The sequence below is a fragment of the Balaenoptera physalus genome, assembly GCF_965194825.1.
Source record: "Balaenoptera physalus genome assembly, chromosome: 3".
NCBI lineage: Eukaryota > Metazoa > Chordata > Mammalia > Artiodactyla > Balaenopteridae > Balaenoptera > Balaenoptera physalus.
In genome coordinates this window covers 96,695,361-96,718,300 of record NC_138890.1, presented here as the reverse complement: position 1 = coordinate 96,718,300, position 22,940 = coordinate 96,695,361, and the positions used below count along the sequence as shown (strand labels likewise).

Here is a 22,940-nt window from a genome sequence, read left to right as displayed (position 1 = left end):
AAATAAAAGATGAGGTTGACATGGACAAATAATGGCAGTTTATTCTCTCCACACTCAGTGACAATAACAAGGGACTTCACTTAGTTTATGCTACACAAATCCCTTGGGGCAATGGGGAAGTCATTATTTGGGTCACTGTATATTAATTTTCAAAATAAATTTCTTGAGAAAATTGCTTTTCCAGACTAGTCAACTATAAAATATAAAAGTATATTTTTATGTCTAGGCATTTAACTTATCTTTTAAAATAACATAAAAATTTTCATTTTACTTAGATTAATTTTTTTTTTTAAATTGTGATTTTTTTTAACATCTTTATTGGAGTATAATTGCTTTACAATGGTGTGTTAGTTTCTGCTTTATAACAAAGTGAATCAGTTATACATATACATATGTTCCCATATCTCTTCCCTCTTGCATCATTATTTTTTAACGTCTACTAACAAAAATATTTCTGCATGAGATTGTATTTTTATTAAGCTTACACTATCATTTTTTCTTTCCTTTAACTGGGAAATAATACATATGCTTTATATTTATGTAAAATATAATTATTTAAATTTTTGTTTTCTGTAGAAATGAAGCATGCTCACTTGCTTGGTCCAATATTTGAGCTCCTCAATTGCCTCTTATATTCAATGGTAAAACAAATCGTTTCTTAATTAAATGCACAGAAGTATTATATGTTAATACATTTATGTCATCTTTTAAGATTTATCTTTTATTTGCATGGATTTTATTGATATGATTTTTTCATGAAACATCCTATTAGAAATCAAATAATATAATACTAGTGATATAATACATGATTTGTTATTATAAAATATATTTTATTCTATACAGAATACAAGTTAATTACATTTAAAATAAAAAATGGTATTTAAAAATATAATTTTTATGAAATAATGCCATTTGCAGCAACATGGATGGACCTAGAGATTGCCATACTGAGTGAAGAAAGTCAGACAGAGAAAGACAAATATCATATGATATTGCTTATATGTGGAATCTAAAAAAAGGGTACAAATGAACTTATCTACAAAACAGAAATAGAGTTACAGACGTAGAAAATAAACTTATGGTTACCATGGGGTAAGGGGGAGAGGGATAAATTGGAAGATTGGGATTGACATATACACACGACTATATAAAATAGATGACTAATAAGGATCTATTGTATAGCACAGGGAGCTCTACTCAATACTCTGTAATGACCTATATGGGAAAAGAATCTAAAAAAGAGTGGATATGTGTATATATATAACAGATTCACTTTGCTGTACACCTGAAACACAACACTGTAAATCAGGGGACTTCCCTGGTGGCACAGTGGTTAAGAACCCACCTGCCAATGCAGGGGACATGAGTTCAAGCCCTGGTCTGGGAAGATCCCACATGCTGTGGAGCAACTAAGCCCATGCACCACAACTACTGAGTCTGCACTGTAGAGCCTGCAAGCCACAACTACTGAGCCCACGTGCCACAACTACTGAAGCCTGCGCAGCTAGAGCCCGTGCTCCACAACAAGAGAAGACACCGCAATGAGAAGCCTGTGCACCGCAATGAAGCGTAACCCCTGCTTGCCGCAACTAGAGAAAGCCTGCGTGCAGCAACAAAGACCCAATGCAGCCAAAAATAAAATAAATAAATTTATTTAAAAATTTGTAAATCAACTATACCCCAATAAAAATTTTAATAATAATTTTTATATATTTATCATTTAATACTTAAATATTTCCCTCTTCAATCATTTCTTCACATCTTCCTGGTACAGATTATTTTGCCTTTGGGTTCAGATGTATAAAATAATTATCAAAATGATAGTTGGTTCAGTTGGTTTTAACTAAATCTCATTTGGAAGCAATTTATGATGCTTTATCAAATAATATAATCAGAGAAAGTTGGCAAAAATGTAAATCTTTTGGAAAGATTTATTTATCATTTGTAATTATATTTATATTTGCCTTGTGGTTAAAAAAAAGATATGTCTAAACAGAACAAAAAAAAACAAAATCAAATAGATAATAGAGAAAATGATTGACAGATGTGGTCCTGTAAAAATAAAAATCATAGGCATGGCAAAGAAATTCTAAAGATAAACTATAAACAAAATATAAACAAATTCTAAAGACAAATGATAAACTGGGTAAAAGATTTACAGCAACATATATTGCTAATTCTTCAAAAGTTCCCACAAATCCATAGGTAAAATTAGTCCTTCATCAGGAATATGGGCAAAGTTGATGAAAAAGCATACCTCGTATTAAAAATAAAATGTAAAAATATACTTAGCTTTACTAGTAACTCGCAATTTGAAAATATTTGATCCTTTGAATTATTGCATTCTTAAAAACTACTAACACTGAGAAACCCATATTTGGTTAAGATGGAAAAAATAGATGTTTTGAAGCCATATTTGTGGAAATGTAAATTGTTTCCAAGTTTCTGAAGGGTAATTTAACAATATATATCATATAAAACTTGCATATTGGTTTTCTAGCTATCCTTCCAATAGAAATTCATACTAGGAAGATAACTGTACATGTCAGCCAGCTTTTGTCCTCATGGATATTTATTACACTATTGTTCATACAATATAATGGTGAGAAAATGATATTTCCCTAAAAAATCATAATCAGGAGAGTAGATTAATAATTAGGGTACATTTATGTAACAGAATCCTACATAGCCATTAAAATGATAATGTACATTTAAGTTATTGATGTGGGAAGAAATACATGGTCCCTAAGTAAAGCAGGGTCCATAACGGTAAGATCTTGTTAAATTAAAAATTTATGTTACATTTGCAAGATTATATGTGTATAGCTTAATATTAGAAATATTTACCAAAATATTAGCAATTATTTTCTTTGAGTAGTAGGATTTCAATGAATATTATTTTTGTTTTTTTTAAATTTACTCTTCAGAACAATTTGAGTAGTGCACTGATTATTAAGCTATTGCTTCTCGGCTAAAAACCTGCACTCTGTATTCTGCTTGGTGATGCTAGAATTGAGACTCTGAAAACCACGGTTCTCCTTGGTGCCAGTTTCCGGTGTTTTCACATAATCATGGACTTGATTTCATCTTGTCCCCCTCAGAGATGGCTGATGGGCATCCCTTCCTCAGAAATCTGGATACCTACTCCTTGAGGATTTCCTAAGCTTCTAGAGTCTAGTAACTATGTAATCCCTTTCATTGTTCTCCTAGTCCAAGGTTTGGTTGCTCCTTCATACATTATTATCATTGTGTTTCTTTTCGCTTTTTTGGTTCCTCAGTCCTATTCTATATGATTCTCTATATTAAATTTTGCTCATTATAATAACTGGTGTGAGTTTTCTCTATTTTTCTGTGTGGACCCAGAAAGATAAAGTTTAATTATAATTTCCATCAGAGTAAAAAAGCTATTTTATTTTGAAAATTTACCAATGTTGTTCCAATGAAGCCCCCTAAGAGAAAGCTTCTTGAAATCCTCCCTAACAAAGCTGTAATAAGCACGAAATTTGGCAGAAGTAAAGAGTGCCTATTTCTCACTGAGCTTACCAAAATGTATGCACTTTACCTGTTCACCTGAGTGATCTTCTCCTCCATCTTTCTTCACTTTTCCCACCATCATATGCTACCCTCAACACATATTGGAAAACACATGTTTTGGTATGTATGATGTTTTCAAAGATAGTTTGAGATGTTTTCAACTCAGTGAGAAACTGGTGAAGTTATGAGGAACTGGAATAGCAGTTGAGGAATAAGGTAATAATCAAGAGGTAGAATATACACCTTTGGTGAGTCATAAAATGGTGGGAATAAAAAGCTCTCTCCAAATTGAATGACTCATGACACTAATGAGTTAAGGATCTGGTGAATTAACTTTGGGAAATGCAAAGTGGTAAAGGTGTCTATGCGATATTTTGAATTAAACATAACCTTTGTTTCCTTTAGGAAGTAAATCTACATTATATATATAATATGTATGTATATATATGTGTGTGTATGTGTATATATATACATACATACACATATATACCAAGTAAAATAAAACTCACACAAGCATCACATAGAGATAGTCATTTTAGTTATTTATGTATTATGTCCATATATGTACATGGTCTTTATAATGCAATAAACTTCAACAAAGTATGTCATGACTTGCTTTTTATGAATGTGTTTGATATCACTGCACATCAATTTTTACTACAAAATTTTTCAAATTTATTTATTAATGCAACATGTTTTAGTGTTTGCTGTGTAGTAAGCTCTATAATAGTCACTGAGGATTAAACAAGGGGCAGAAAACACTATTTCTGTCTCATAGGACCCATAATTTAATAGAGAGACAGATACCATGTTGCGTATGTATTGTATTAGTTTAGCCCAGCTGGACTAGCTTTTTCAGGATTTAGTTCCCTGAATAATTCCAAGTTAGAGTGGACCACAGAAACATTTTACCTCAGTTTTGCAATCTAAGAATAAAACGGAACTTCCTTAATCTGATATAGAATATGTCTGTCATCATGTAGCAAATATCTTACAAAATGGTGAAATATTGATCTCTGAGAGCTAGAAGGAGACAGAGGTGCTCATTAACAATACTTTTCCACAACATATTAGAAGTCTTAGCCTGTGTGATAAGAAAAAATAAATACATGATGACTGGAAAGAATACTGTTATTGTTTGGCATTGAAACCATTATGCACCAAGAAAATTCAAAATTATATACAGATAAATTATTAGACTTGTTAAGTGGATTTAGTATATTAATTGATTATAAGGGAAGGATACAAAAATCTATTGAATTTATATATACCAGCAACAAATAAATGAGAAATGAAATTTAAAATGGTATCAGGTACAATAGTTTCAAAATTTAAATATTTAACAATAAATCTAACAAAGTATATTAAGGTAACCACAGTAAAAGAGAGAGAGAGAGAGAGAAAGGGAGAGAAATTAGTAAACATCAAAATAAATGGGGAAATGTGTTAAGTCTACAAATTGGAAGAAAATGTTTGAAGATATCAATTTTCCTCAATGAAAATTTTTAAATTTATGGAAAAATAGATGAAAATGCCAGCAAGATTTTTCATTCAAATTGACAAGCTGATTCTAAATGTGTATGGAATATGTATCTCTACAGGACTGAGAATAATGGTAAAAGTCTTGAAGAAAAAGGAGGAGGAGGAGAAGAAAGCTGCTTTGTAAGATTTACATGTCAAATATAAGACTGATTGTGAAGCTAGAATAGCTGAAATAGTGTGGTATTGACATAAAAGTAGACAAACTGATTAATGGAAAATAGAAAGTTCAGTAACAGACACACATGTACATATAGTCACATGATTTATGACGCAATGACAATGCGTATAGATTCAATATCCTTATCGAGAAAATGGGAATAAAGACCTAACTCTCAGAGTCACTGTGAGGATTGAGATAATCAGTTTAAGGCTCCAACATAGTACTCAGTACATTTTACAGCTCAGTAGATGCCAGCTATGCTATCAGTTTATTATATCTGACGAATTACTCTTCCTGTCACAGAATTACTGTTTATTTCATTTGAAACAACTGCTCTTAAACCATTTATTTCTGAAATATAACTAACATCTCCTGCTTCATGGTCCACAGATATTCTCTCCAGTTCTCATATATTTTCCATGCCTTCACCCCTCTCATTTCTCTCCCTGCATTACATCCTTACTTAAACAGCATTTTTCTGTATCAAAATTGCTGTATGAACTATATAAGTCCTTCCCTTCTTTCAAACAAATTTATATTCTATGGCTTAACTAGGCCCTTACTTTTTTTTTGGATATCCTAGACCAACAATTTTGAGACAAACTTTTGGATACTTTATATAACTTTTCTAACAGTTCATGGTCATGAGTATTACTCAATAAATGCATTGTTTAGAGTCCTATCATCTACCTAGGGACCAAAAATTTGAATGACATATTAAAGGGAGTGATCAGCTCTTGGTAAATAGACACTATTCCTCAATGTACCAGAAAAAAAAAAAAAAAAAAGCAAATTTGCTTTCAGACTATGCTTGCCTTTTGTTTGTTTTTTCTGAGTCTAAATCAATTTTTCAATGTGTATGGAGTAAATACTAAAGTATCACGTGTAATAGCCCAAGCCAATCTTGTCTGTCTTCCTATACTTTAGAATAGATTGTTTTCTTCTGAGTTAAAACATTTAATAACATTTAATACATAATACAGCCATATGAAAAGACAGTCTCTGATTGAATGTAAGAATGGTAATTACACTTGCCGCTATGGCCACTTCAAACCATAAAAATGTACAAAAGTGCTACCTAAAGTCCATTTTCTGTAAACACTGAAAGTAGATCATGAGAACTGATAAGAGAACCAAAAATCAGTTCAGGAGCAAAATGCTTTTTTTTCATCACTGATTTCCAGGACAACTGGTACACATATTGATTTATCCATTTCTCTTACCTAGATGTCTATAAAAATCAAATCATCTTTCAATTGGATTTAGATCCATCTTGAGATTAGTATACTGCACCTAAATAAATACAATTTACCCTTTCAATACATGTATATAACTTGAAGTTTTATTTTAAATGACCAAGTATATGAACAATGAACCTGAAAATCAGCATTGTGAAAAACGCATTATTTCAAGCAAGTCTTTCAATTCGCAGCATACAAGCTAGTTAATGCATCCAATTGATTTCTCTTTAACCCAACAGAATTACTATTTTGTTTTATTACCCACTGAGTCTGAAAACAAGTTGAACAGAACATATTTAAGGTAACTCTCTATACTTCTAAAAATATAAAATACACTACTGAAAATTAACCACTGTATCAAAATTTCCCCTTCATTTCATTTTCATACTGGTATGCCAATAATAAGACCATTTTTTCCAGGAATATAGTTTGGTAAACACAGCTACAATGTTTCACTTTATACAAACTGTGCAAATTATGTTTTCTAAAAATAATCAGGACAATATTAACTCATTCTTTGTTTTATAAAAATACTAAATATTAAGTCCTTACTTCAGCTGCTATTATAAACAGAATTATAAGATTTATTTCTTAAATGCATGAAGCAAATAATGCTTACAAAGACAGTCAGCCATCTGTGCCATTTGTTTGAGTGAACACATTTGACCACTTTGAACACACGTGTGCTGTAAGCTGCAAACATGACAATTTAGGATAAAAATGAACAGGATGAAATACTTTTATAAAATTCCTTTCCTCTCTGGAAGGCTACTTTCCTTGGCTACTTAGTCAAACATTACTTTATACATGAGTATAGGAGATTTCCCCTATTTTAATACCAATATTGCAATAGTTTGAGAGAAAATGATGTTCGAAATTTTATACACAATAAAGTAGGTCATTTAGAATGACGTTAAATAACTTTAAATCTAAAATGTTTGTAAGTTTCCAGAATGTTCATAAACACCAGAAATAACACAGATGTTTACATCCACTATTCTTCTATAGAAATTAGTGAAGTCTTTAAGTTGACTGCTGTTTTACTCGATAACATGAAATTTTTTCTGATTCTTGGACTTTTATTATGAGGTTCTGATAGTCTTTTTCTGGTACACCACATCGTTACATAATAAAATGGTCATTTGAGTGTATTTGCACAATTTATTAAAAATTGTACAGCATTTGCTTCTCTAGGTTTTTCAAAGTGTGATATTAAACAACAGAATCCTTGCCATTTAACTTATGTTGTCATATAATTTATAATTTAAATGCAAATTCAGACTTAGGAATTGTTATTATCAGTATTTGTAAAGCATTAAATCCTGTTTCATGATTGACTCTTTTTTTAAAAATACATCTTTATTGGAGTATAATTGCTTTACAATATTGTGTCAGTTTCTGCTGCACAACAAAGTGAATCAGCTATATGTATACACATATCCCCATATCCCCTCCCTCTTGCATCTCCCTCCCACCCTCCCGATCTCACCACTCTAGTTGGTCAGAAAGCACCGAGCTGATCTCCCTTGCTATGCAGCTGCTTCCCGTTAGCTATCTAATTTACATTTGGTACTGTATATATGTCAATGCTACTCTCTCACTTCGTCCCAGCTTACCCTTCCCACCCCCCGGATCCTCAAGTCCATTCTCTATGTCTGCGTCTTTATTCTGTCATGGCCCTAGGTTCCTCAGAACCTTTTTTCTTTTTTTTTTTTTTTTTTTTTAGATTCCATATATATGTGTTAGCATACAGTATTTGTTTGCTCTTTCTGACTTACTTCACTCTGTATGACAGACTCTAGGTCCATCCACCTCACTACAAATAACTCAATTTTATTTCTTTTTATGGCTGAGTAATATTCCATTGTATATATGTGCCACATCTTCTTTATCCATTCATCTGTCGATGGACACTTAGGTTGCTTCCATGTCCTGGCTATTGTAAATAGAGCTGCAATGAACATTGTGGCACATGATTATTTTTGAATTATGGTTTTCTTAGGGTATATGCCCAGTAGTGGGATTGATGGGTCATATGGTTTTTCTATTTTTAGTTTTTTAAGGAACCTCCATACTGTTCTCCCTAGTGGCTGTATCAATTTACATTCCCACCAACAGGGCAAGAGGGTTCCCTTTTCTCCACACCCTTTCCAGCATTTAATGTTTCTAGATTTTTTGATAATGGCCATTCTGACTGGCATGAGGTGATAACTCATAGTAGTTTTGATTTGAATTTCTCTAAAAATTAGTGATGTTGAGCATCTTTTCATGTGCCTCTTGGCCATCTGCATGTCCTCCTTGGTGAAATGTCTATTTAGGTCTTCCACCCATTTTTTAACTGGATTGTTTATTTTTTTGATATTGAGCTCCAAGAGCTGTTTGTATATTTTGGAGATTAATCTGTTGTCTGTTCTTTCATTTGCAAATATTTTCTCCCATTCAGAAGGTCGTCTTCTGTGCAAAAGCTTTTAAGTTTCATTAGGTCCCATTTGTTTATTTCTGTTTTTATTTCCATTTCTCTAGGAGGTGGGTCAAAAGGATCTTTCTGTGATTTATGTCATAGAGTGTTCTGCCTATGTTTTCCTCTAAGAATTTTATAATGTCTGGCCTTATATTTAGGTCTTTAATCCATTTTGAGTTTATTTTGTGTATGGTGTTAGGAGGTATTCTAATTTCATTCTTTTACATGTAGCTGTCCAGTTTTCCCAGCACCACTTATTGAAGAGACTGTCTTTTCTCCTTTGTATATTCTTGTCTCCTTTATAAAGATAAGGTGACCATATGTGTGTGCATTTATGTCTGGACTTTCTATCCTGTTCCATTGACTATATTTCTGTTTTTGTGCCAGTACCATACTGTCTTGATTACTGTAGCTTTGTAGTATAGTCTGAAGTCAGGGAGACTGCTTCCTCCAGCTCTGTTTTTCTTTCTCAAGATTGCTTTGGCTATTTGGGGTCTTTTGTGCTTCCATAAAAATTGTGAAAGTTTTTGTTCTAGTTCTGTGAAAAATGCCATTGGTAGTTTCATAGGGAGCACTGAATCTGTAGATTGCTTTCAGTACTATAGTCATTTTCACAGTGTTGATTCTTCCAGTCCAAGAACATGGTGTATCTCTCCATCTGTTTGTATCGTCTTCAATTTCTTTCATCAGTGTCTTATAGTTTTCTGCATACAGGACTTTTGTCTCCTTAGGTAGGTTTATTCCTGGTATTTTATTCTTTTTGTTGGAATGGTAAATAGGAGTGTTTCCTTAATTTCTCTTTCAGATTTTTTGTCGTTAGTGTATAGGAATGCAAGAGATTTCTGTGCATTAATTTTGTATCCTGGTACTTTACCAAATTCATTGATTAGCTCTAGTAGTTTTCTGGTTGCATCTTTAGGATTCTCTATGTATAGTATCATGTCATGTGCAAACAGTGACAGTTTTACTTCTTTTCCAATTTGGGTTCATTTTATTTCTTTTTCTTCTCTGATTTCTGTGGCTAGGACTTCCAAAACAATGTTGAATAATAGTGGTGAGAGTGGGCAACCTTGTCTTGTTCCTGATCTTAGAGGAAATGGTTTCAATTCTTCATCATTGAGAACGATGTTGACTGTGAGTTTGCCATATACGGCCTTTATTATATTGAGGTAGGTTGCCCCATGTCTACTTTCTGGAGCGTTTTTATCATAAATGGGTGTTGAATTTTGTCTAAAGCTTTTTCGGCATCTACTGAGATGATCATAAGGTTTTTATCCTTCATATGGTGTATTACATTGATTGATTTGCATATATAGAAGAATCCTTGCATTCCGGGGATAACCATACTTCATCATCGTGTATGATCCTTTTAATGTGCTATTGGATTCTATTTGCTAGTATTTTGTTGAGGATTTTTCCATCCTTGTTCATCAGCGATATTGGCCTGTAGTGGTTTTTTTGTGACATCTTTGTCTGGTTTTGGTATCAGGGTGGTGGTGAACTCATAGAATGAGTTTGGGAGTGTTCCTCCCTCTGCTATATTTTGGAAGAGTTTGAGAAGGATAGGTGTTAGCTCTTCTCTAAATGTTTGATAGAATTCACCTGTGAAGCCATCTGGTCCTGGGTTTTTGTTTGTTGAAAGATTTTTAATCACAATTTCAATTTCAGTGCTTGTGATTCATCTGTTTATATTTTCTATTTCATCCTGATTCAGTCTCAGAAGGTTGTGCTTTTCTAAGAATTTGTCCATTTCTTCCAGGTTGTGCATTTTATTGGCATATAGTTGCTTGTAGTAATCTCTCAAAATCCTTTGTATTTCTGCAGTATCAGTTGTTACTTCTCCTTTTTCATTTCTAATTCTATTGATTTGAGTCTTCTCCCTTTTTTTCTTGATGAGTCTGGCTAATGGTTTATCAATGTTGTTTATCTTCTTAAAGAACCAGCTTTTAGTTTTATTGATCTTTGCTATTTTTTCCTTCTTTTTCATTTACTTCTGATCTGATCTTTATGATTTCTTTCCCTCTGCTAACTTTGGGGTTTTTTAGTTCTTTCTCTAATTCTTTAGCTGTAAGGTTAGGTTGTTTATTTGAGATTTTTCTTGTTTCTTGAGGTAGGATTGTATTGCTATAAACTTCCCTCTTAGAACTGCTTTTGCTGCATCCCATAGGTTTTGGGTCGTTGTGTTTACCTTGTCATTTGTTTCTAGGTATTGTTTTATTTCCTCTTTGATTTCTTCTGTGATCTCTTGTTTATCTTGTAGTGTATTGTTTAGCCTCCATGTGTTTGTGTATTTTTACAGTTTTTTTCCCCCTGTAATTGATATCTAGTCTCATAGCATTGTGCTTGGAAACAATACTTGATACGATTTCAATTTTCTTTAATTTACCAAGGCTTGATATGTGACCCAAGATATGATCTATCCTGGAGAATGTTCCATGAGCACTTGAGAAGAAAGTGTATTCTGTTGTTTTTGGATGGAATGTCCTATAAATATCAACTAAGTCTATCCTGCCTAATGTGTTATTTAATGCTTGTGTTTCTTATTTATTTTCATTTTGGTTGATCTGTGCATTGGTGAAAGAGGGGTGTTAAACTCCCCTACTATTATTTTGTTCCTGTCACTTTCCCCTTTTATGCGTGTTAGTATTTGCCTTATGTATTGAGGTGCTCCTATGTTTGGTGCATAAATATTTACAATTGTTATATCTTCTTCTTGGATTGATCCCTTGATCATTATGTAGTGTCCTTCTTTGTCTCTTGTAATTGTCTTTTTTAAAGTCTATTTTGTCTGATATGAGAATTGTTACTCCAGGTTTCTTTTGGTTTCCATTTGCATGGAATATCTTTTAAATCCCGTCACTTTCAGTCTGTATGTGTCGCTAGGTCTGAAGTGCATCTCTTGTAGACAACATATATATGGGTGTTGCTTTTGTATCCATTCAGCCAGTCCATGTCTTTTGGTTGGAGCACTTAATCCATTTACACTTAAGGTAATTATTGATATGTATGGTCCTATGATCATTTTCTTAATTGTTTTGGGTTTGTTTTCGTAGGTTTTTTCCTTCTCTTCTGTTTCCTGCCTGAGAAATTCCTTTAGCATTTGTTGTAAAGCTGGTTTGGTGGTGCTGAATTCTCTTAGCTTTTGCTTGTTTGTAAATGTTTTAATTTCTCTGTCGAATCTGAATGAGATCCTTGCTGGGTAGAGTGATCTTGGTTGTAGGTTTTTCCATTTCATATCTTTAAATATGTCCTGCCACCCCCTTCTGGATTGCAGAGTTTCTGCTGAAAGAACAGCTGTTAACCTTATGGGGATTCCCTCGTATGTAATTTGTTGCTTTTCCCTTGCTGCTTTTAATATTTTTTCTTTGTATTTAATTTTTGATAGTTTGATTAATATGTGTCTTGGTGTGTTTCTCCTTGGATTTATCCTGTATGGGACTCTCTGTGCTTCCTGGACTCAACTGACTATTTCCTTTCCCATGTTAGGGAAGTTTTCAACTATAATCTCTTCAAATATTTTCTCAGACCATTTCTTTTTCTCTTCTTCTTCTGGGACCCCTATAATTCGAATGTTGGTGCATTTAATGTTGTCCCAGTGGTCTCTGAGACTGTCCTTAATTCTTTTCATTTTTTTTTTTCTTTATTCTGCTCTGCGGTAGTTATTTCCACTATTTTATCTTCCAGGTCACTTAGCTGTTCTTCTGCCTCAGTTATTCTGCTATTGATTCCTTCTAGAGAATATTTAATTTCATTCAATGTGTTGTTCATCACTGTTTGCTCTTTAGTTCTTCTAGGTCCTTGTTAAACGTTCCGTGTATTTTCTCCATTCTATTTCCAAGATTTTGGATCATCTTTACTATCATTACCCTGAATTCTTTTTTAGGTAGACTGCCTATTTCCTCTTCATTTGTTTGGTCTGGTGGGTTTTTACCTTGTTTCTACATCTGCTGCATATTTCTCTGTCTTCTAATTTTGTTTAACTTACTGTGTTTGGGGTCTCCTGTTCACAGGCTGTAGGTTCATAGTTCAATTGTTTTTGGTGTCTGCCCCCAGTTGGTGAGGTTGGTTCAGTGGCTTGTGTAGGCTTCCTGTTGGAGGGGACAGGTGCCTGTGTTCTGGTTGCTGGGGCTGGATCTTGTCTTTCTGGTGGGCAGGGCCGTGTCTGGTCATGTGTTTTGCGGTGTCTGTGAACTTAGTATGATTTTAGGCAGCCTCTCTGCTAATGGGTGGGGTTGTGTTCCTGTCTTGCTAGTTGTTTGGCATGGGGCGTCCAGCGCTGGAGTTTGCTGGCCATTGCGTGGAGTTGGGTCTTAGTATTGAGACGGAGATCTCTGGGAGAGTTCTTTCCCTTTGATATTATGTGGTGCTGGGAGTTCTCTGGTGTCCCAATGTCCTGAACTCAGCTCTCCCACCTGAGAGGCTCAGGTCTGACACCAGGCTGGAGCACCAAGACTCTGTCAGCCACATGGTTCAGAAGAAAAGGGAGAAAAAAGAAAGGAAAAAAACCTTTTTTTTAATTTTAAAAAATAATATTAAAAAAAAGAAGAGAGCAACCAAACCAATAAACAAATCCACCAATGATAACAAGCACTAAAACCTAAACTAAGATAAACATAAAAATCAGAAACAAAGCAGTCACAGACAGCAATCCCCAAGTCTACAGTTGCTCCCAAAGTCCACCTCCTCAATTTTGGGATGATTTGTTTTCTCTCCAGGTATCCCTCAGATGCAGCGTACATCAAGTTGATTGTGGTGATTTAATCCACTGTTCCTGAGGCTGCACAGAGCAATTTCCCATTCTATTCTTTGTTCCCATAGCTCCTAGTGTTCAGCTTTTGTTTTTGTCCCACCTCTGCATGTAGGTCGCCCTCAGGCATCTGTTCCCCGCCCAGAGAGGAGGGGGTTAAAGCAGCAGCTGATTAGGGCGCTCTCGCTCATTCAGGCCAGGGGGAGGAAGGGGTACGGTAGTCCTAATTGGAATGCAGGGGGAGCCTGCAGCGGCAGAGGCCACTGTGACGTTGCAACAGCCTGAGGCGCACCATGTGTTCTCCCAGGGAAGTTGTCCTTGGATCACGGGACCCTGGCAGTGGCGGGCTGCATAGGCTCCCAGGGAGCAGGGTGGGGTGTGGATAGTGACCTGTCCTTGCACATAGGATTCTTGGTGGCTGCAGCAGCAGCATTAGCGTTTCAGGCCCATCTCTGAGGTTTAGCTGATTGCCGCATGTCATGCCCATACGCCGGTCTCTGTAGCTCGTTTACACAGTGCTCTGCCTTCTGTGGGTGATGGGTGGTGCTCTGCTTTCTCATGCACCCTGAAACAATGGTCTCTCACCTCTTCGGCAGGTCCAGACTTTTTCCTGGACTCCCTTCCGGCTAGCTGTGGTGCACTAGCCCCCTTCAGGCTGTGTTCATGCAGCCAACCCCAGTCCTCTCCCTGGGGTCTGACCTCTGAGGCCCAAGCCTCAGCTCCCAGCCCCCATCCGCCCTGGCGGGTGAGCAGACAAGCCTCTCGGGCTGGTGAGTGCTGGTCAGCACCAATCCTCTGTGCGGGAATCTCTCTGCTTTGCCCTCCGCACCCCTGTGGCTGTGCTCTCCTCCGTGGCTCCAAAGCTTCTCCCTCCGCCACCTGCAGTCTCCGCCCGCGAAGGGGCTTCCTAGTGTATGGAAACTTTTCCTCCTTCACAGTTCCCTCCCAGGAGTGCAGGTCCTGTCCCTATTCTTTAGTCTCTGTTTTCTCTTTTTTCTTCTGCTCTACCCAGGTATGTGGGGAGTTTCTTGCCTTTTGGGAGGTCTGAGGCCTTCTGCCAGCATTCAGTAGGTGTTCTGTAGGAGTTGTTCCACATGTAGATGTATTTCTGATGTATTTGTGGGGAGGAAGGTGATCTACACGTCTTACTCCTCTGCCATCTTGAAGGTCCCCCCCCCTCATGATTGACTCTTTATTGTGAGAACTGTGATATCATAGGCTGGCTGGCTGGCTCCTTTCTTCAAGGATTATTATCAGCTCAAAAGTTTTTCCTCACACACTGATATGTGGACTCCTGCATTTTCTGTGTGTGCTCTTAAACAGGCTTTGTTAATGCAAGAAAATGGGATTTTATAGTTTAGTTGTTTCCTGCCTTGTTTATGTAGGATACTCAATGATATCTTAATTCAAATTCAAAATTCATAGCTTGAGCCCCCTATTTTTGCCTAGGATAGCAACTAGCAGTTCTGAATGTCTGTAAGAGCAATATCTTTTCACCTTTTCATAATGCAGAGCTACTGACACTGCTCGTTATACAGTCTCTTCTTGGAGGGAGCAAATAATACATGTATCCTCCATGTTTATATTCAGGGCTACAACTTCAGATTTGTACTATGGACATTAAATTTACACAGATGATTTCATGGATTTAGGCCATCTTACCATTTTGCTTATATTACAACAACTAAGGTAGAAGTGTTTACATGTGTAATATATATCAGAATTCCACACTAATAGCTATATATTACATTTAATATTCATTAACAGATATCACTGATGTCTTGAGCTGCATCTTCTTTGTGAATTCAGTTACATGCTACCACAGGTTCAAATGAGAAAACTAAACAAAGACAGAACTATTACCTGCCCATTTTGATACTAGCAATTACACATTGGAAGATTCACTAAGGTACTGGTGAGCAAGAGTCACCCTGTAACCTACTAGCTGGAATATATACTGGGACGTGAGCTCTCCTTGATACTAGTGATAAAATATGATAGAATACTGAATTTCCTATGCTACAGCTGTCCTACATTTAAGCAACCTTTGGATTAGTTTCAGGGTCAATGTGAGAGTTGTAAGAACAAAATACTGCACTACAAGAGAACTTCAGATGTGCTCCTGTATTCTCTGTGTAAACCCAAAAGTGCAAGGCATGTTACCAGATGATTTCTCAAGAGGATATGATGTTGCTGAAAGCAGGATCTTTTTCCTGTAAATTCAGATTGTGGAGGCCACTGGACTAGAGTGGGAATGAACAGGCCTGATAAGGGCAGATAAGAGGAAGGTATCTAACAGAGATGTGTGGTCTTTCCAGAGGTCCTGGTCCTAAACAGCTTCCCTTCTAATTACTCTAAATACAGCTGGTAAAATAAACCAGACATCTAACCTCTCCATTTAAAACAGATGAAAGACATGGTTAGGTTGAGAATGTCAACATTTGAACTGCAGAAACAGTACTATTTGTGGCTGCTTCTGGGACCTTATTATTTCCTAAAATTGTGAGAATAGAGGAGGGTATAATAGAGCCAACTCACTTCATATGAAGAAGCATATTTTTTTTAAGTTATAATCTTCAGAAAATCCTTGAAACTCATTTGTCCACAAGTAACAAACTTTGATAACAAACTGATAACAGCTATCCAAAACCACCAAGTAAATGAATTTATATTCCTTACTCTCTCACTGATGATTTAAAATCAAATGTTCAAAACAGAAGTGGCATAAGGGAAAGTAGTAACAATAACCAATAAACTAATAATCACCTTGAAAATAAGAGTGGCTCCAATTTATGCTTTTACAGAAATAATGAACATATGCTATATATATAAGTATATGAACTATTATGATCACCCCTTGTTAATTCTGAAAACTGTAAATTTTGGAGAAGTGACATGGCTTCCTCAAAGCGTTAGCAGTAATACTACTAAGTGGCAAAGCAGGAACTTGGACACAAACAGTTTAAGTCCAAACTATATGTTCTCAGTAATGACACATTACTCTAGTGGCTCTCTTTATCACTGTTACAATTGCTGCTATACAGTTTCATATATTCTTCACCCAAACTCTATGTGACTTAGATTCATTTTAGATATGATGAAGCTATCATAGGGAGCTTAACTAACTTCACAGCTCTTCTAGAGGTAGCAAATGGTACAGTGACTCAGATATCAAGGCCAGTATCCTTCCTGTATTCCATTCTGTTTGGGGCGATTAATTTTTCTATCTGCCACTGCCTCAATTTTCTTTTCCTTAGCTGAAGATAAAAGATAGGGGCATATATAAATGTAAATATACACATGCATACTCACACATTTATTACTGTTTGGAATATTTTATATGTTATCATTAGTATAGTAAGGTTTTTAGTGCTTTGGAGAACATTCATATTTTGTGTTGCTAGATTAAGATATACACTTTTTTTTTTTTTTTTTTGGCTGCATCCCATGCAGGATCTTAGTTCCCAGACCAGGGATCGAACCTATGCCCCCTGCAATGGGAGTGCAGAGTCTTAACCACGGGACTGCCAGGGAAGTCCCAAGATATACATTCTTATACACACATTTTTTTGGACTTTACTTTCTCCTTCATTATTTAGCTACCATTATAAATGTGTTAACATACGTAATTAACTGAGAAAGAAGTACTACATACGGACAGAGCACCTCTGGAGCCAAATGCCCCATGAGGCAGCAACTCCAGAGCTTTCTGTGCCTCTAAAGCTGCGAGTTCCACGTATTCTGTGCTCCCCTCACCGTTTGGATCTCACCATGAAATCTAGATACATGCTTTTATTTCCATATTTAAAAATTACTTAAATGAAACATTTATGAGTTCATTGGAGTCACTGAAACACTGGGCTGGAGGGTCTTGGTCTAGAGCCTTGCATGCAGCACAGAGCTATTCCCTGTCCTCTAACACTCTTCCTAGTGCTTCACAGGGTAGCTCCATGGAGAGATACCTCAGGACACCCTATTCTAAAGAGATTCCTACTTTCACTCCCCACAGCATTGCCCTATTTTCTTCGCTATACCTGTTACTTTCTGAATTTGTTCTGTTCAATTACTTATTTGATGTCTTTTATTGCCTACAAAGATGTCAGGCCACTGAGGATTAGAAATGGGTTTCTAATTCAATCTTGTGTTCACAGTAACTAGAATAATGCCTGAATCACAGCTGGTTCTTAATAAATACTTGTGACATGAAAATATCTTAATTGGTTCCCTTGCTCTATATTTCCTTAATCTCTACTCCTCCCTTCAGCTTCCTGTTTGCTCCCTGGATCTCCAATTTCTTTCACTTCCATAACGTAGATGAATTTCTCCCTAGTAGTGTTGGGTGTCCCACCTTCTACCTTAAGCACTAATCAAGACATCCTTCTAAACAAACATAGCATTCGTCCTAAAGACTTAGAATTCATACACATTATTTCATAAGTAATTATGTACTTGTAGATTACCTATATACACACTAACATTTTTTGTGTGTATGTAAACTTGTATTACCTATTTTTTCAACATAAGTAATCTATCAGCACACCAAGTTTAACTATAAGTATGTTAGAGAAGTATTTGAAATAGGCTATGGTTTTGCAGCAGATTTTCTATTTTTGCTAAAACAATTTAAGAAATAGGAAGAAAATGATTTAAGGACAAAGAATCTAGTAGTGAGCAGGTATGGCAAAGACAGGTTCATGAATTACTACAATGGATTCTAATGATTATGAGATCCACAATAGGTACACACTAAGGAAAACTTTTCAGGGAGCTCCAAAAGACATTCTGTTTGTGCTATCAATTCAAGGTATTTTCCCAATGGCTTTGGCCTTTATGTAACAACGTCTAAAGAGAAAGAACTTCAGAAATCTTTATATCTCTGAATTATTAGAGATGAAAAAATAATTCAAAAGGATAGTTGAGCTGGCAGGGATGTTTTTGAGAAGGCTGAAAGAGTTACAAAACACTACGAAGAGGTAACTAATGAAAAACAAAACTCCAAAAAACTTTATCCATTATCAGTAATTGTTTAACTGGTAAGAGGATAAATTTAGACTTTCTGCTAAAGCAGTGGAATTCTATTATGGACAAATAAAGATTGTTTGCTTATGCTAGACGGTGAAAAAAAAATAAGTTACAAAACTCAGAAAGAAAAAAATATGAATTTTGAGTTGTAGACTTTAAGCTGAGAGAACTATGGAAGTAGTCTAAGGCAGAGCTAACTGAACAATTCTCCCTGAGTATGTTCTGATTAGAAATGCTGGGAAAATCTAACAACTCATGTTCACTGCTGCTAATTTAACCATGAAAGATTGATATAGCCAAAGAAATTTCCAACTTCAAACTAAAATGTTGAATAGAATAGGCAGATAGGCAGTGTTTTCAATGCTTGTCTCATTGGAAGAATGTGACATTGGAAGAGAAAGAATTATACTGAAAGTGATTAGAAGACTATACAGATGATAAATATTAATTCTTCTCAACAATAGTTTCTAACAAAACGATGACATTTTCTTGATGGAGAACTGAGTATTGGAAAAACTGGAAAGAATTCATTCAAAGATGGCAGGGTAATTGATAAAACAAAGCAAACCAAAAAACAAACAAAAAAAAATTTAAAATGAAATTTTGATAAGAGAGGAAAAGGCAAATGGGTACTTTGAAGGAAAAAAAAATGCAATAATGCAGAGTAATTCTAATTTACATTTTGCTCCAAAGAGAACAGAAATTGCATTGTTCATTTGAATGTTAACAATTTTATCTGTTAGAAGCTGAGGAGGTGGTGAGTGGAATCCTGTACTCTTCTAACATACAAGAATTGATTGGTTGGTAATGAGAAAATGTCAGAAAAGATTAAAATGCACTTGTAATTTTATAAGGGAATGATTACTATATTTAGATATATACCCTAAACTTTTAGGAGATATTTCAATAATTGCTCAACCAGTGTAAAGATGATGACAGAAGAGTTGCTCAGTAAATGAATTACAAGAGATGGCTAATTATCTTTTTTAAAAATTGTATTAAAGTATAGGTGATTTACAATGTTGTGCTAATAGAATTATACAATAAAAACAGGAAGACGTATGTATTTTGGTGAATGTTTCCCTACCACCTAGATCAAAACACAGAACTTCTCATTGCATCAGATTTTTCTTTTTTTGTTTTTCACTATGCATGTGATGCATTCAAGTCAACGCCTCATACCCAAATAGGAAAACAGTATGGCTTCCATCATCATCAGTTAGAGAGGCTCATTTTAACTCTGTATAAACAGAATCTCACAGTATGTACTCTGTTGTCTGCCTTCTTTTGCTCACAATACTAATGAGATTTATCTATTTTAAGTGTATCATTAATTCATTATTTTTCATTAATATATATGAATGATATATTAGTATACCACAATTTATTTATCCATTGTATTGCTGATGGAAATAAAAGTTGTTGTGGGCTTTAGAAAAGCTGCTATGAATATTCTTGTATATGTACTATGATGGGCATGAAAGAGCACTTAAGAAAATATGATACAGAACCCAGGGGCACAGTGATTCAGAGTATGTACTCTGGAGCCAGATTGCTGAGTTCCTCTATTCTCCATCTGTGTGACCCTGGGCAAGTTCTCTTCTTTTTCTGTCTCACTTTCTCCATCTGTAAAACTAGGATTAAAACAGTACTTAATCCACATAATAACTGTGAAGGAAAATGAGTTGATATACAGACATACCTTGTTTTATTGTGCTTCATTTTATTGCACTTTGCAGACATTGCGTATTTTTTACAAATTAAAAGTCTGTGGCAACCTTACATCAAGCAAGTCTACTGGCGCCATTTTTCCAACAACATTTGTTCACTTCATGCCTCTGTCACATTTTGGAAATTCTTGAACTATTTCAAACTTTTTCATTATTATTATATTGTTATTCTGATCTGTCATTAGTGATACTTGATATTACTATTTTAATTGTTTCCGAGCTCTACAAACCATGCCCACATAAAACAGCAAACTTAATAAATATTGAGTGTGTTCTGCCTGCTCCACCCATCAGCTGTTCTACTGTCTCTCTTGGGGCATCTCTATTCTCTGAGACACAACAATACTGAAATTTGGCCAATTATCAACCCTACAATGGCCTCTAAATGTTCAAGTGAAAGGAAGTGTCTCTCACTTTAAATCAAAAGCTAGAAATGATTAAGCTTTGTGAGGAACACATGTGGAAAGCCAAGACAGGCCAAAAGCTATGCCTCTTGCACCAAAGAGTTAGCCAAGCTGTGAATGCAAAGGGAAAGTTCTTGAAGGAAATTAAAAGCGCTACTCCAGTGACCATAAGAATAATAAGAAAGTGAAACAGTTTTTATGGAGAAAGTTTCTATGGTCTGAATAGAAGATCAAACCAGCCACAACAATCCCTTAAGTCAAAGCCTACTCCAGAGAAAGGCCCTAATTCTCTTCTATTCTTTAAAAGCTGAGAGAGTTGAGGAAGCTGCAAAAGAAAAGTTTAAAGCTATCAGAGGTTGGTTCATAGGTTTAAGGAAAGAAGCCATCTTCATAACCTAAGAGTGCAAGGTGAAGTAGCAAGTTCTGATGTAGAAGCTGCGGCAGATTATCCAGAAGATCTACCTAAGATAATGAAGGTGGCTATGCTAAATAACAGATTTTCACTGTGGACAAAATATTCTATTTTTGGAAGAAGATGCCACCTAGGCCTTTCATAGCTAGGGAGAAGACAACGCCTGGCTCCAAACCCTCAAAGGACAGGTTGATTCTTTTGTAAGGGGCTAATGCAGCTGGTGACTTGAGTTGAAGCCAATGCTCATTTACCATTCTGAAAATCTTACGGACCTTAAGAATCATGCTAAATCTACTCTGTCGTGCTCTATAATAGAACAAAAAGCCTGGATGACAGCTTATCTGTTGATAACATGGTTTACCGAATATTTTAAGCCCACGGTTGATACCTGCTGCTTGGGAAAAAGATCCCTTTCAAAATATTACTGTTCATTGACAATGCACCTGGTCACCCAAGAGTTCTGATGGAGATGTACCACAAAATTCATGTTGTTTTCATGCCTGCTAATATAATACTCATTCTGCAGCCCATGGATCAAGGAGTAATTTTGAATTTCAAGTCTTATTCTTTAAGAAATACAATTCATAATGCTATAGCTGCCATAGATAGTGATTCCTTTGATGGATCTGGGCAAAATCAATTGAAAACCTTCAGAAAGGATTCACCATTCTACATGCCATTAAGAACATTCAAGGTTCATGGGAAGAGATTAGAATAGCAACATTAACAAGAGTTTGAAAGAAGTTGATTCCAACGCTCATGGATGAGTTTGAGGGGTAAGAGACGTCAGTGGAGGAAATAACTGCATATGTGTCAGAAACAGCAAGAGCACTAAAATTAGAAGTGGACCCTGAATTTGTAACTGAATTGTTTCAATCTCATGATAAAACTTGAACAGATGAGGAGTTGCTTCTGATAGATGAGCAAAGAAAGTGGTTTCTTGAGATGGAAACTATTGCTGGTGAACATGCTGTGAAGATTGTTGAAATGACAACAAAGGATTTAGAATATTACATAAACTTAGTTGATAAGACAGTGGCAGGATTTATGAGGATTGACTCCAATTTTGAAAGAAGGTCTAGTTTGAGTGAAAACACTATCAAACAGCATTGCATGCTACAGAAAAACTGTTCATGAAAGTAAGAGTCAATTGACGTGGCAAACTTCACTGTCGTCTTCTTTTAAGAAACTGCCACAGTCACTCAACCTTCAGCAACTATCACCCTGAACAATCAGAAATTATCAACACTGAGGCAAGACTCCCTGTCAGCAAAAAGATTCTGAAGTCTTAGATGATGGTTAGCCTTTTTTTTTTTTTTTTTAGCAATAAAGCATTTTTAACTAAAGTATGTACATTTTTTTTTCAGACATATGCTATTATTGTACACATGACAGACTATAGTATAGTGTTTACCTGACTTTAATATGCACTGGGAGGGCTTCCCTGGTGGTGCAGTGGTTGAGAGTCTGCCTGCCAATGCAGGGGACACGGGTTCGAGCCCTGGTCTGGGAAGATCCCACATGCCGCGGAGCAACTAGGCCCGTGAGCCACAACTACTGAGCCTGCGCGTCTGGAGCCTGTGCTCCACAACAAGAGAGGCCGCGATAGTGAGAGACCCGTGCACCACGATGAAGAGTGGCCCCCGCTTGCTGCAACTAGAGAAAGCCCTCGCACAGAAACGAAGAC

At 35.7% G+C, this 22,940-nt stretch overlaps 1 protein-coding gene across 2 annotated transcripts in view; it reads right to left on the bottom strand.

The window, feature by feature from the left end:
* LOC309658992 (uncharacterized protein) overlaps positions 1-22,940 on the bottom strand; it is a 228,769-nt gene that overhangs the window by 52,187 nt on the left and 153,642 nt on the right. The gene's annotated exons all lie outside the window — the stretch shown is intronic.